The 13,365-nt window shown below is 35.0% G+C and overlaps 1 long non-coding RNA gene across 3 annotated transcripts; it reads right to left on the reverse strand.

Annotated features, from left to right (window-relative positions):
• Nucleotides 1-701: 701 nt before the first annotated feature.
• LOC110692157 lies at nt 702-12,676 on the reverse strand. Of its 3 annotated transcripts, none has more exons than XR_002505410.1 (4): nt 12,480-12,676; nt 12,333-12,412; nt 2,188-2,586; nt 702-2,074 (listed from the first exon to the last, which is right to left on the reverse strand). It is a non-coding gene; the product is annotated as an uncharacterized LOC110692157 (long non-coding RNA). The 3 variants fall into 3 exon arrangements; XR_002505409.1 differs by having other exon boundaries at nt 702-1,081; nt 1,967-2,074; nt 12,333-12,676; XR_002505408.1 differs by having other exon boundaries at nt 12,333-12,676.
• Between the last annotated feature and the right edge of the window lie 689 nt (nt 12,677-13,365).

Genomic DNA, 13,365 nt, shown 5'->3' on the forward strand with positions numbered 1-13,365 from the left:
TCCTGAGCCTTTCATTCATAATGGAAGACGTGAGCCAGGTTTCGAAGTTTTCATGGATTGTGACTTCATCGATGAAAGCATACATTTCCCAATTGCTAGCCACCACTCCAGGCTCTGATGATATGGTTATTAGTCTTCTCTTTGGGCTCGAGAGGAATGAACCCAAGCGCATTAACAATGATGATTCCGCGCTCATTCAAGTTGTCATGTCAAATAAGGATTTTAATCCCACCAAGCTTATCGTACCAGCTGAAGGTATTTTGAAGGGTTGGCGCAAGACTATGAAGACCACTACTCCAAGCGGAGAGAAGTTGGAAGTCACCACCAGCGAAGGTCCACATGTTTGATGAATATGAGTCATCCGAGTCATCTGAGTCGTCTGAGTCCGTGTAATACCCGATATTTTAAAACTCGATTTATTATACTCTAATTATAATATTATAAGCTTTAGTAAATTTTAATATCTGTTTTACCAAGTACAAATGTTTTAGACTTAATACAAGTATTATTTTAATAACGTATTATTTTCGGAAGCTAATATTACGAGGAAAAGTAATTTATTTTAAAACTTTATTTCGTGTCAAATAATATTTTTGTGTTCCTTCCAATGTTTATAGATTAACACCAAAATCTGTAATTTTAACCTGATACCGCAAAATAACGAAAATACCCTTATACACCCGAAAAGAACAAAACTCACCTCTTCCTTGTTCTTTCTTCACGGTTAAGTGTTAGAAAGTTAAGTGTTATATTACATTATTTAAAGAGTGGAAAGTATTCTTGTGAATTTGCGATATTAGAAAAATGGTGAACATCGAAACATGTAATAAGAATTTGATTAGACAATCCGAAACTTATAAAAGTAATTAGTAACAAAAAAAAGTAATATCAACATGATTTTAACACCAAATTCATCTCTGATATTGGCCTAGCTAATAAATAGAAGAAAAATTTATGTCCGAGCAAGGAATAACAATAAAAAGGAAAAAGCAAATTTAAATTGAACTATGACGTCACATTCTTCTTCTTTTTCTTACGCGATGCCTTCTTCAGCTTTTTCATCCTCCATACTATGCACTTCCTTGAAGAGAAAAAAAAAAAAAAAAAAAAAAAAAAAAAAAAAAAAAAAAAAAAAAAAAAAAAAAAAAAAACCTAGAATTTATATACTTTGTATTTCGAATGTCTTATGCACAACTAATGACATGAAAAAAAAAACAAAAAAAAAAAAAAAAGAAAAGTATAAAATAATGGATATAAAGGCTTGAATGATTTTGTTGTTATGACGAATAATGAAACTTAATAGGGATGAAATTCTATAAGGTACCCCTCAGCTTTCAAAAACTTTAAAAATTTTATATGATCCCAGGGCAAAACATTTGTTCCATAAAGTGACACCTTGCTCTTTAATTCCATAAAGTGACACCTTGCTCTTTACTAATACACATAGTGACCTTAGTCACTATATACCTCTACTTTACGTAAGAAGGATGATCAAATCGAAGATTGAACGATAGTCACATTAGCTAACCATATTGACTTTTTATAAGTTAAGGGATGTCGTAGAGAATTTACCAACTTAATATATCTCAAGTACACCAAAAAAAAGGAGAAAAATTATATAAACCTTACTAACTATATATCTCTACTTTGTGTAATATAGAAAACAAAAGGTTTGTGCCTAATTGGATGTAGAAGCCGAAGACTGAAGTCGAAGCATTCATGATATATTACTATTCTTCTTAGATTGACTATCAAGAAATAAAGGGCTAAACTAGGATTTTGTGTTGTTTTATTAGCTTTGTTAGCTTTTCCTTGCGAGTGCCATGAACATTTGAGCTAAACTAGGATTTTGTGTTGTTTTATAATCCCATTTCTATACAAGAGTGATGATTGTCAATCATCTTAATTACAAAATAAAACCACTAATAAAAGTGATGAAAAAAGAAAAAAGCCAAGACAAACTTACCCACTTATGTCGACCCCTAGCAAAACTCGCTCTTTGGTCCTGAAGCATGCATATAGTTATTTTCCTTTCCAACTAACCAATTTGCCGCTGTATTTTGCATACAAGTTCCTGACAGATTAAGATGCATGGTGAACTAAATAAATAACCTTTTTCATAAGACAAGAAATATACATTCGTCACTGAAGGAGGGCAACGATACTTATATAAATGTAATTAAATACCTCATATTTGTCATCATTCCAAATCTTTAACAAATCCTTAAACATTGTTTTTATCATTGTCATATTTATGAAAGTTTACTCTTTTCAAATAACATTTGTACCATCTCCAAGCAGCGCCAATGGTTTGCAAAACCCATTTATTGGCCTCAAGTGGGACAATATAATATTTCTGTAACAACATAAAAACAAGTGATACAAAAGTTCGACAAAATAAAAATCAAAACTTTTAAGGATTTGTTTGGCAAGAATAGGATGTAATTGTTCTCTCGGAACATGTTGTAAGTCGCACACCTACTTGCAGTAGCAATTTCCCTACAATTAGTCACAGCCAACCGCAGCAGCAGGTAGCAGACGCAGCAAGCAGCAAGGCAGTGGCACCAGGCATGCAATATCACCCAGCTGCAGTAAAACACATGATCTATGGTTAGCAGAGTTGTATGTACTTGTATGCTACACTCAAATTACTGAAAATGTCGTAAAAAAAAGGGGGCTATTAAATTCACACATACTAAGTTCAGTTTGGTTTAAAGTTAGCATCATACTCGTACATGGAAAATTCAGTTCATTTAGGTTTGGTTTAGAAAAGGGTTTAAGATCATATCCTTTGTCAACAAATTTGTTTAATAATAAAAATCAATAAAATTCATTCAATTTCAGGTTAGTGACAAACAGATAAAACTAAGGTACCCTCACAATCTGGCTACTATATACAAGTTTAATACAAGTCCAATTCAGAAATTTTGAAGCAAATACATACTCTGCAACATAATACAGGTCAAACTTATCAAGTCAGATATATAGGACAAGTACACTTTTCAACATTCAAGAAAGTCATATAGATGTTGATTTACCATTCTCAGAAGCAATCTAGAAAATAATCAGCTTCAAGTTTTAGAAATAAAAGTTAAGCAAAAAGAAGAATAGAAACTCAGATCTTACCTATATTGTGGGGCTAATAGCACTAGAGCCACTATTGACCAACAAAACTCAATCAATGAATAAAAGAAATTAAAAATAAAGCTGAAAGTTGAATTTTTTTTTTTTTTTTTTTTTTTAAATTATGCAAAAGTATCAAACACAATCATGTTTCAGTTATCGTCTGAGAATAATATTGATAAAAATATACAAGAATGCTAAGGGTTATTTGGACAAGAAGTAGAAGTAATCAAGTTTTTCCTAAGATTAGTTCTAGAAGAATTGGTTGTATTTGTTCTGAGCTCAAAAATCTAGAACTCCAATTCAAGTTCAGATGTTGATTGAGAACACATTAAAGAATTCTGATCACTAAGACAATACAGAATAATTTATCTAGTTTGGTTAAGCATCAGTTGACAGCTTGTGAATTGGACCTGGACTACTGATATACAAAAAGAAAACTATAAACAGTGCTTATAAGAGTTCTATCTTCTGTAGAGAGTGAAATCGTGAATGGTTCAAGGATCAATTGTGTGATCTGCTGGTATCAAGTAGTTTGCTTAGGAAAATTACATGTAATGGGAAAACCAGACTTTAAAAAGGAAGGAAATATGAGCGAGTGACTAATTCATAAAGCAGGAAAATATAGCAAGAAATCAAAAAAATAAAATACCTAACCTTTTCATCTTGACACGTAGAAATTGGGATACCTACAATCAACAGAGGCTTGCCTAAACTGTTATATTAGAGTTAATGGAGTTTTGATGTTATGCTTAATCTAAGCTTATTATCAATGTAGGATATCCAAATCCGTGATTATAGTAAGCCAATTAAGAGGTTAGAATCTATATCACGTAGAAAGTGAAAGAGGACACGTATTGATCAACATGGGAATTACAGATTAAACATGTGTATAAATGTGCCAAACTTTAGCATAAGCTATTCAGATCAGCTATACTATAAAATTGAATGTACTGCTTTATTTAACTATCAGGTTCTTTTTTTTTTTAAGAAAAAAACCATCAAGTATGTAATGTGTCCTGCTCAATTCTGGAAGTTTACTCTGCATAATCAAATAGTATGGAGTTTGGAGGTGATGGTAATATATATTTGTGGTTGTCTCCAACCAGAAAGACAGTCTTGTTCATATTCCATAGGTTACTTCTATCAATAAGAGAACATTTTATATACATATGTTGGAAATAAATGCTAAGGAAGGTTTTTTGTTGTTTTGGAGGAAAACCCTTTGTCCCACATTGGTGGGATAAGGAAGCTTTACTTGTTTTATATATTGGGAGAGAAGGGGTTTTTGTCTCACATTGGTGGGAGAAGTATATTTTACTTGGTTTAAATATGTGTGCTCATACTCTGATGTTTGAAGTGCTTTCCCTATTGTTGTGGGCTAAAAGGGGGCATCCCCACGCGCGCGCCGCCGCCGTCCGGCCGGTTCGGTTTGTGTTCGTGGCACATGCGTGGTGTGGTGTGTCTACCTTTTTGAGCTAAGTCGTAACTGACATTCCAGCTTTTACGAGATTGTTCAGTTACGAAGTCCACAACAACGTTTGACTCGGTCTTTTAAACGTTGTAATTGTTCTCTGATTTTCCTCCACGATTATTTACGTCGCTTGATTATCTCCAGCAGTTACGGTTATCTTCCTCTTTAAAAACTCGTATTTTCGTGGCTTTTGGAGGACACAAAAATTCTTTCATCTTCTTTCTCTTTTGTTTTCGGTTTTCCTCTACGGTTGTTTTGAGCATTTTGTGAGTTCTTAATCTCTCTTTTTGAGTGCACATTAAGAGAGATCGATGTGTTAAATCTTGGGGGGCAACGCCATCTCCGATTGCACCATAGTTGGGGCGAATTTTGCTTCTAAGACAGTGTTTCTAACACGTCACAGCGTCTTACATACATTAAGAAATTCGGCCCACATTCAATCTTTATTTTTTGATTCTACAGTTTTTCAACCTACAATTTAGAAGCAAAATCTCTACTATAATTTCAAATCATGGATTTTTCTATCTCAAAATCCCTACCTGATCTCTCTAAATTTGAACCCCTTGATGGGACTAACTACAAACGTTAGTCTTAAAAACTGTTAATCTTCTTCGAACAATTGGAGGTCGATTATGTTCTTGTTCGTGACTGTCTAGTTCGTCTAGAAACTGGAGATACCGTTGCCGCTTCATCTTCTTCCATAGACGAACAGATCGCTAAATATGAGAAGCATAACAAGTTAGTTCGAGGTCATCTTCTGAGTCTCATGCCCAACCCGCTGTTCGATCTCTTCATCAACAACAAATCTGCCAAATCTATTTGGGAGACTCTTGAGAAGAAATATGGGAATGATGATGCGGGAAAGAAGAAGATGCAACGGGAAAGTGGTTGAAATTCCAGATTGTTGATGACAAGCCAATCACGGAGCAAGTTCATGAGTACGAGAACCTGGTAGCTGACATTCTGGCTGAGGGTATGAAGATGTGCGAGGTGCTGCAAGCCAATGTTCTAATCGAGAAGCTCCCTAATTCGTGGTCCAATTACCGCAACCATCTCAAACACATGAAGAAGGAGCTAGTTGGTCATATGAAGATTGAAAAAGCCAACCGCCTTAAGGATAAGGATTCTTCCCCTTAAGAACTTTCTGTTAAAGCTAACATTGTGGAATCTTCTGTTCCAAAACATGACAGGTTTAACAAACAAAACAAAGCTGCTACAAATTCCAAGAAGAACCAAAATCAGAAACCGCTTGGAGTTCAAAACAAAAGGAGCAATAACTTCAAGAAAAACCACAAATCTGAGGAAGGCAATGGTGGCTGCTATGTCTGTGGAAAGCAAGGACACAAGGCATGGCAATGCTACAACCGCAAAGATGCATCTAACAATGGGCAGAAATCAGAACAAGAACCAAGCTCATATTGCTGAGCTCATATTGCTGAAGAATCTGATGACGTCATTGCTGCCGTAGTTTCGGAAATCAACCTCGTCGGCAACAAAGCAGAATGGGTCGTTGACACCGGAGCCACCAAGAATTCTGTTCGGACCAAGCCCTCTTTACCGAATTCTATGAGTTTGACAAAGCTGATGAGGTGTTCATGGGCAATTCTAGCAGTTCCGAAGTTCTCGGTAAAGGAAAAATTCTCCTTAAATTAAATTCTGGAAAATCTTTGTCTTTGCAAAATGTGTATTATGTCCCTTCTCTTCGTAGAAAATTTAATTTCTGGTGCACTTCTAAACAAGGCTGGTGTGAAACTTGTTTTTGAAGGCGAAAAGTTAGTGTTATCTCGTAATGGGGAATTTGTGGGGAAGGGATATCTGTCGGGTGGGCTGGCTGTTTATTTTAGAAATTTTATTTATTGCTGATTCTATTAATAAAGTTTCTAGTTCTGCTTATATTGATGAGACTTTTGATCTTTGGCATGCTAGATTAGGACATGCAAATTATGGTTCCATGAAACGCTTGCAAAACATGTCTTTAATTCCTAGTCTAGTCTGTAATGGTCATAAATGTGGAATCTATGTTAAAGCTAAACATTCCAAGAAACCATTCAAACCTGTTATTAGTAGACAAACTGAATTGCTTGAATTGGTTGATACGGACTTAGCTGACTTTAAGAATACTGTTAGCAGAGGCGGTAAACAGTATTATATTACCTTTGTTGATGACCATTCTAGATATACCAAAGTGTATCTCTTCAGAACCAAAGATGAGGCGGAAAACATGTTTTTAATTTATATGGCAGAAGTTGAGAATCAATTGGACCGTAAGATTAAAAGACTTAGTTTAGATAGCGGGGGAGAGTATGGAACCACCTTTTTAAAAGGACTTTGTGAGAAAAATGGAATTATCCATGAACTTTCTGCTCCCTATACTCGCTGAAAGGAAAAATAAAACCTTTAAGGAAATGATGAATGGCATGTTGATTAGTTCTGGTTTGCCTGATAATATGTGGGGGAGGCCATTCTTTCAGCTACTTATGTGTTGAGAAAAGTACCTCATAAAAAACTCGATAAAACTCCCTATGAATTGTGAAAAGGCCATGTGCCTAACCTTAAATATCTGAAAGTGTGGGGGTGTCTTGCTAAAGTTGCTTTACCTTCTTTTAAACGGGAAAATATTGGACCTAAACCTTTTGATGCTATATTTGTTGGTTATGCTGCAAATAGTGCAGGTTATAGGTTCATGTGCTTAAAAGATAAATCTATGTGTGAATCTAGAGATGTTGAATTCTTTGAGCATGTTTTCCCTTTGAAGAAAAGTAATGTATCACTTGATGTGACTTTATCTGCTCCTTCATCCTCTTCTATGTCTGTTCCTTCTCCTGTGGTTCAAAATGATGATGTTGTACAACCTAGGAAAAGTAAGAGACATAGAACTGAGACTAGCTAAGGTCCTGATTTTTTGACCACTTTCTTAACTGAACTCAATGAATGATGTTGATGAAATAGATGAACTTGTTGTATGTTATCATTTGTTTGATGATGAGCCTAAAACATTTGAAGAGGCCATGAGTTCAATTGATGCTAGTTTTTGGAAGGAAGCTGTTAATAGTGAAATAGAGTCCATCATGTCTAATCATACGTGGGAACTAGTTGATTTGCCTAAAGGTAGTAAAGTCATTGGTTGTAAATGGATTTTTAAAAGAAAACTTAAAAGTGATGGTACTATTGAAAGGTATAATGGATGTTAAAACTGCTTTTTTAAATGGCGACTTAGAGGAGGAAATTTATATGGTTCAACCTTCGGGTTTTGTGGTTCCCGGAAAGGAACAAAAAGTGTGTAAGTTAAAAAAATCCTTGTATGGGCTAAAACAAGCTCCAAAATAGTGGTATGAAAAGTTTCATAAAACAATACTTAGATTTGGGTTTGTAGCAAACCGTGCTGATACTTGTGTGAATAAAAAAATGTTTGGATCTGCCTGTGTAATTGTCTGCTTATAATGTAGATGATATGTTGATTTTTGGTACACATATTGATGTTATTAATGTAACAAAAGAATTTCTTTCCTCTCAATCTGAAATGAAAGACTTAGGTGAAACTGATGTGATTTTGGGTGTTAAAGTTACCAAAACTAGTAATGGTTTCTCGTTGTCTCAATCTCATTATGTGGAAAAAGTGTTAAAGAAATTTAACAGGTGCCTGTTAAAACTCCTTACGATGTAGCTTATGCAGTTAGTAAACTTAGTCGATATACCCATAACCCTAACAGAGAACATTGGAATGCCCTTAGACGCCTATTAAGGTATCTTCGAGGCACTATGGATTGGGGTTTGCATTTTGTCGGTTTTCCTGCTGTGTTAGAAGGATATTGTGATGCAAACTGGGTGTCTGACAATGATGAGGTAAGCTCCACCAGTGGATATATTTTCACTTTATGTGGAGCAACTGTGTCTTGGAAGTCTTCAAAACAGACTTGTATTGCCCGGTCAACTATGGAGTCTGAATTCATTGCTTTGGCCTTGGCCGGGCAAGTGCTTACAATGGCAAAAAGAGGCACATTCATGTGAGACATGAGTTTGTGAGGACTTTGATAGTAAGTGGTGTTATCACTATGGATATGTAAGATCTGAGAGGAATCTTGCAGATCCATTGACCAAAGGACTAAATAGTAGACTTGTCCTTGATACGTCGAGGGGAATGGGGCTTAAGCCCGTTAGTTGAGGAATTCATGGTGGATACCCAACCTTGTTCACACAAGGATTCATGTGGACTAATGAAGCCATAGAAAGACTCATAATTGTACTCTTCCCATTCCTATGACTTGTACATTTGGTAAGGTTAAGCTTTTAGCTTTTAATGAATTCATAGCCCAGAATTTGGGTGGTCCTAATGAGACGGACCTGATGAATTCACCGCTTTGATAATGTGAGGTTGAGCAAAGGCTCTTAATGATTTCATATCCATGGGCAGTCTTTCTAAGGCACTCATGAGCATCCCAAGTTTGATGGCCAATCTTGCTAGTTGATTTTTATCGCAGAACTCACAATGTTTTAAGGTAAGATATGTGTTATTAGGATTTAACTTCTGAGTTGAGTGAGTTCCAATTCGTTCACTCACTTAACAAAGGAGTTGCCTAATCTTCACTATGTATTGGTTCAATCGAAAGATACCAGTACTTAAGTATCAAACCTATTAAAATGCTAGGTGTTTTTATTTGTTTTAAAATCTTTTTCCTTCGCATTTGTGGAGGATTGTTGGAAATAAATGCTAAGGAAGGTTTTTTGTTGTTTTGGAGGAAAACCCTTTGTCCCACATTGGTAGGATAAGGAAGCTTTACTTGTTTTATATATTGGGAGAGAAGGGGTTTTTATCCCACATTGGTGGGAGAAGTATATTTTACTTGGTTTAAATATGTGTGTTCATACTTTGATGTTTAAAGTGCTTTCCCTATTGTTGTGGACTAGAAGGGGGCATCCCCATGCGCGCGCCGCCGTCGTCCGGCCGGTTCGGTTCGTGTTCGTGGCACGTGCGTGGTGTGGTGTGTCTACGTTTTTGGGCTAAGTCATAACTAACAATCCAGCTTTTATGAAATTGTTCAGTTACGAAGTCCACAACAACATTTGACTTGGTCTTTTAAACGTTGTAACTATTCACAAATTTTCCTCCACGATTATTTACGTGGCTTGATTATCTCCGGCAGTTACGGTTTTCTTCCTCTTTAAAAACTGGTATTTTCGTGGCTTTTGGAGGAAACAAAAATTCTTTCATCTTCTTCCTCTTTTGTTTTCGGTTTTCCTCTACGGTTGTTCAGAGCATTTTGTGAGTTCCTAATCTCTCTTTTTGAGTGCACATTAAGAGAGATCGCTCTGTTAAATCTTGGGGGATCTCCGATTGCACCATAGTCGGGGCGAATTTTGCTTCTAAGACAATGTTTCTAACACGTCATAACGTCTTACATACATTAAGAAATTCGGCCCACATTCAATCTTTATTTTCTGATTTTACAGTTTTTCAACCTACAATATAATAGATTGTCTTGTTCATATTCCATAGGTTACTTCTATCAATAAGAGAACATATTATATATATATATATATATATATATATATATATATATATATATACATATATATATATACATATATATATACACATATATATATACACATATACACATATATACATATATATATACATATATACATATATATATACATATATATATATATACATATATATCAGTGGCGGACCCAATTAAGTGACATGTAAGTGAAAAAAAACCAAAAAAAAGCAAAACGCGACACTGCTACAGAACGAAGAACAGCCAACAACACTCAGTCTTCACTCCTCCAATTCGCCATTGCCTCCACTGAGATCGACCGTCGAGGCGTGCGTCGCTGCTCCACCAACCAGGCAACCACCGCCCTGCTGCGTCGCTGCTCTCAGTTCCTCACCACTCACCAGTTCACCAAGTCACCACAGCACCACTTCGGTCTTCGCAAATCGGCAGCCTCTTCACTAGCTGCGTGCACCGGCGCCGCCTGCGTGCAACCAGGCAACCACCGTCTGACCGTCGAGCCTCGGTCGTCCGTCACTGATGGTATGTCTTGCTATTTGCTAACCCTAATTCGAAATTCCCAATTTGAAATCCCCAATTGACAATTGTTAACCCTAATTTCCAGATTTTTGTTTAATTATTGTTAATTTTAATTGCAATCTTTGTTGAATTTTAATTTTAATTGCAATTTTAATCTTAGGTTTTACCGTTTTATTAGTATGCATTCTATGCAATGATGTGAATTGTGGTAATTGATATATATTTTTCAATTTAATTAGGAAATGTCAAATGATTCACCTAATTCAAACAAATCCAAGGCTACTAGAAAACAACCCGATCTTCGACAATTCATGTTTAAAAGAAAGAAACTCCATGAAAATGAGTCCAATAACTCCCCCTCATTAAGCTCCCCTCAAAGTCAAGAAGATGATATGGAAATGGGTGGTTCAAGTACTTGTAATGTACCATTGGAGAAAAATTTGGTATACGATGTTGAACTTCTTCCTCATGATCCGGGAAAAAGAATAAACATAATGGATTACCCCTCAAATGAACGAAATGCAGTTAGGAGGGGTTATATTCTTAAAAAACCTTGCCAACCAAAAACTCATGACTTTCCTCAAAGACAAGTGTCCGGTTAACGTCGCTTTAGTGTTCATTGGTTCAAGAAATGTAATTTTTTTCATCATTTTGAATTGTATGACTAAGTATGTTTTTTATTTTGAAATTTTAATACTAAGTATTAACCAATTTGTGTGTTTGAGTTATTTTTTGTTTTTATTTTTTGTTAAGCTTTTTGTAAGTTAAGCATTTTGTCCCCCTGAATTGAAAATCCTGGATCCGCCACTGATATATATATATATATATATATATATATATATATATATATATATATATATATATATATATATATATTGATGAAATGGGTGTGCGTGGGTGGTGTAGTGATAAGTGATGAAGCTTGAAGAGGGAGTATCCTATAGCTAAAGAAGACAGTGAGAGTAATAGTGTAAGGATGGGTTTCTTTTAATTCCTCGACTGAAGTCAATGCATGCATTTTCTTGCCATCTTGAACCAAGCATACTAGATGATTGGTGGGGTGACCCTAGATTCTTACAAAGGGGAAATTGGCTGGACTCAAAGACAAAATAAATAAGCAAGTAGTTTTTCCACAAGCTCAAAAGTTGAACTTTCAAATACTCCCTAACTTATAGCAAGAACATAATATATTTTGTAATGCATTCATGATAATGCATAGAAAAGCTACTGCCTTGGTTTTAATAACCAACACACAACTAAGCCTAACAAACGAAATCAGCACTTAAAACAATATACTCACAGCAACCTAAGATTGATGGCTGAGATATTTACAAGAGAATTCCATCATTTCAGTGTATTTCATTGCTGCTAATTTATATTTGAATCACCAACATTATTTATTTGCATGCAAACATCACAACATGTTGGTCTGTATGCCTAATATACATCATCCGATGAAAATCTACCGTCCATCTATGTAATACAATCAATACTCAATAGATCAAAACCAACACATATAATTCATTTACAATCTATTAAATTTCAAAAATGGTAATTCATAATTAATTCCAGAACAAAAAAAAATAATAAAAAAACTCAGCTATGGATCATCTTCGTTAATGGCTAATTTCCAAGAAAACCTCAATTGAAAAGATAAACACCTTACAATTGGAGTAAAAAGGTCAATGGTGACTTACAATTGGAGTTCGAAGAACAATGAAGACTTTGCCGGCATCAAACCCAACTCGTTGCCGATCTTGAAATTACATTAAGCTGACTACAGAGAAAACAAACAAATTACTGGATAAATTGCAAAACAAATATTAGATTAATTAACCCCTCACCTGAGCACAGAGGAAGTAAGCGTGTAACCGTGTAGAAAGCAAGTAGATCAACACTAAGTAACTGATTCGAGTGGAAAAGTGTTAGGAGCCAAAAAAAACTTTCACCATTTTCGCGCGTTTTGGATGAAGGCGAAATTGGAATGGAGATCATGGGTCTCTTTTTTTCTATTTTCTAAAAAGTAAAAAATAAATAAATAAAAACCATTTGTTTTGACTTGTAACCAATTTGAGTTGACTCGTGAAATTTAGGACCCAAATTTGATTTGCGACGACTTACTTAGACTCAATCCAAATTTGTCCCGATCTGAACTTAACTCAACATTGATTTGACCTAACCATAACTCAAACCGACTCGAAATTGACTTGATAAATACCGGATTCAATATAATCTGTTTTGATTGACCTCATATTAAATGGACTCAATTTTAACCCAACATGATTTCAAACCAAACATAATTTTAAACGCCCCTATTATTGGCCTTCCCCTCTCTCTCTCTCTCTCTCTCTCTTTCCTTAGGTAACTCTGTATACAAACCCATTGGATACTTGGTGAGTTTTGAAAAATAAAAATGTATCTCGTGAATTTCATAAAATCACATACAGTTTGGATACCTGGCGGAAATATTCATTAATTAATATATTTTTTTTAATGGCATATGATGTCAAGTTCTTTTATTTACATTATTCAAGCTCTTATATTTACTAATTAATAATTTACTTCATAAGATCGTATGATTGTGGGTAACGATATGTCAGTTATCAAATTGTCATTAATTAATTACATATTATTTCACTTATATAAAGCTTGATAAATCATTGATTATTTGATATTAAAGTGGTTTGTACATAAACTTGATGAGAAGATGAATAAGTGTTACTGATATGA

Source organism: Chenopodium quinoa, unplaced genomic scaffold, assembly GCF_001683475.1.
Source record: "Chenopodium quinoa cultivar QQ74 unplaced genomic scaffold, ASM168347v1, whole genome shotgun sequence".
NCBI lineage: Eukaryota > Viridiplantae > Streptophyta > Magnoliopsida > Caryophyllales > Amaranthaceae > Chenopodium > Chenopodium quinoa.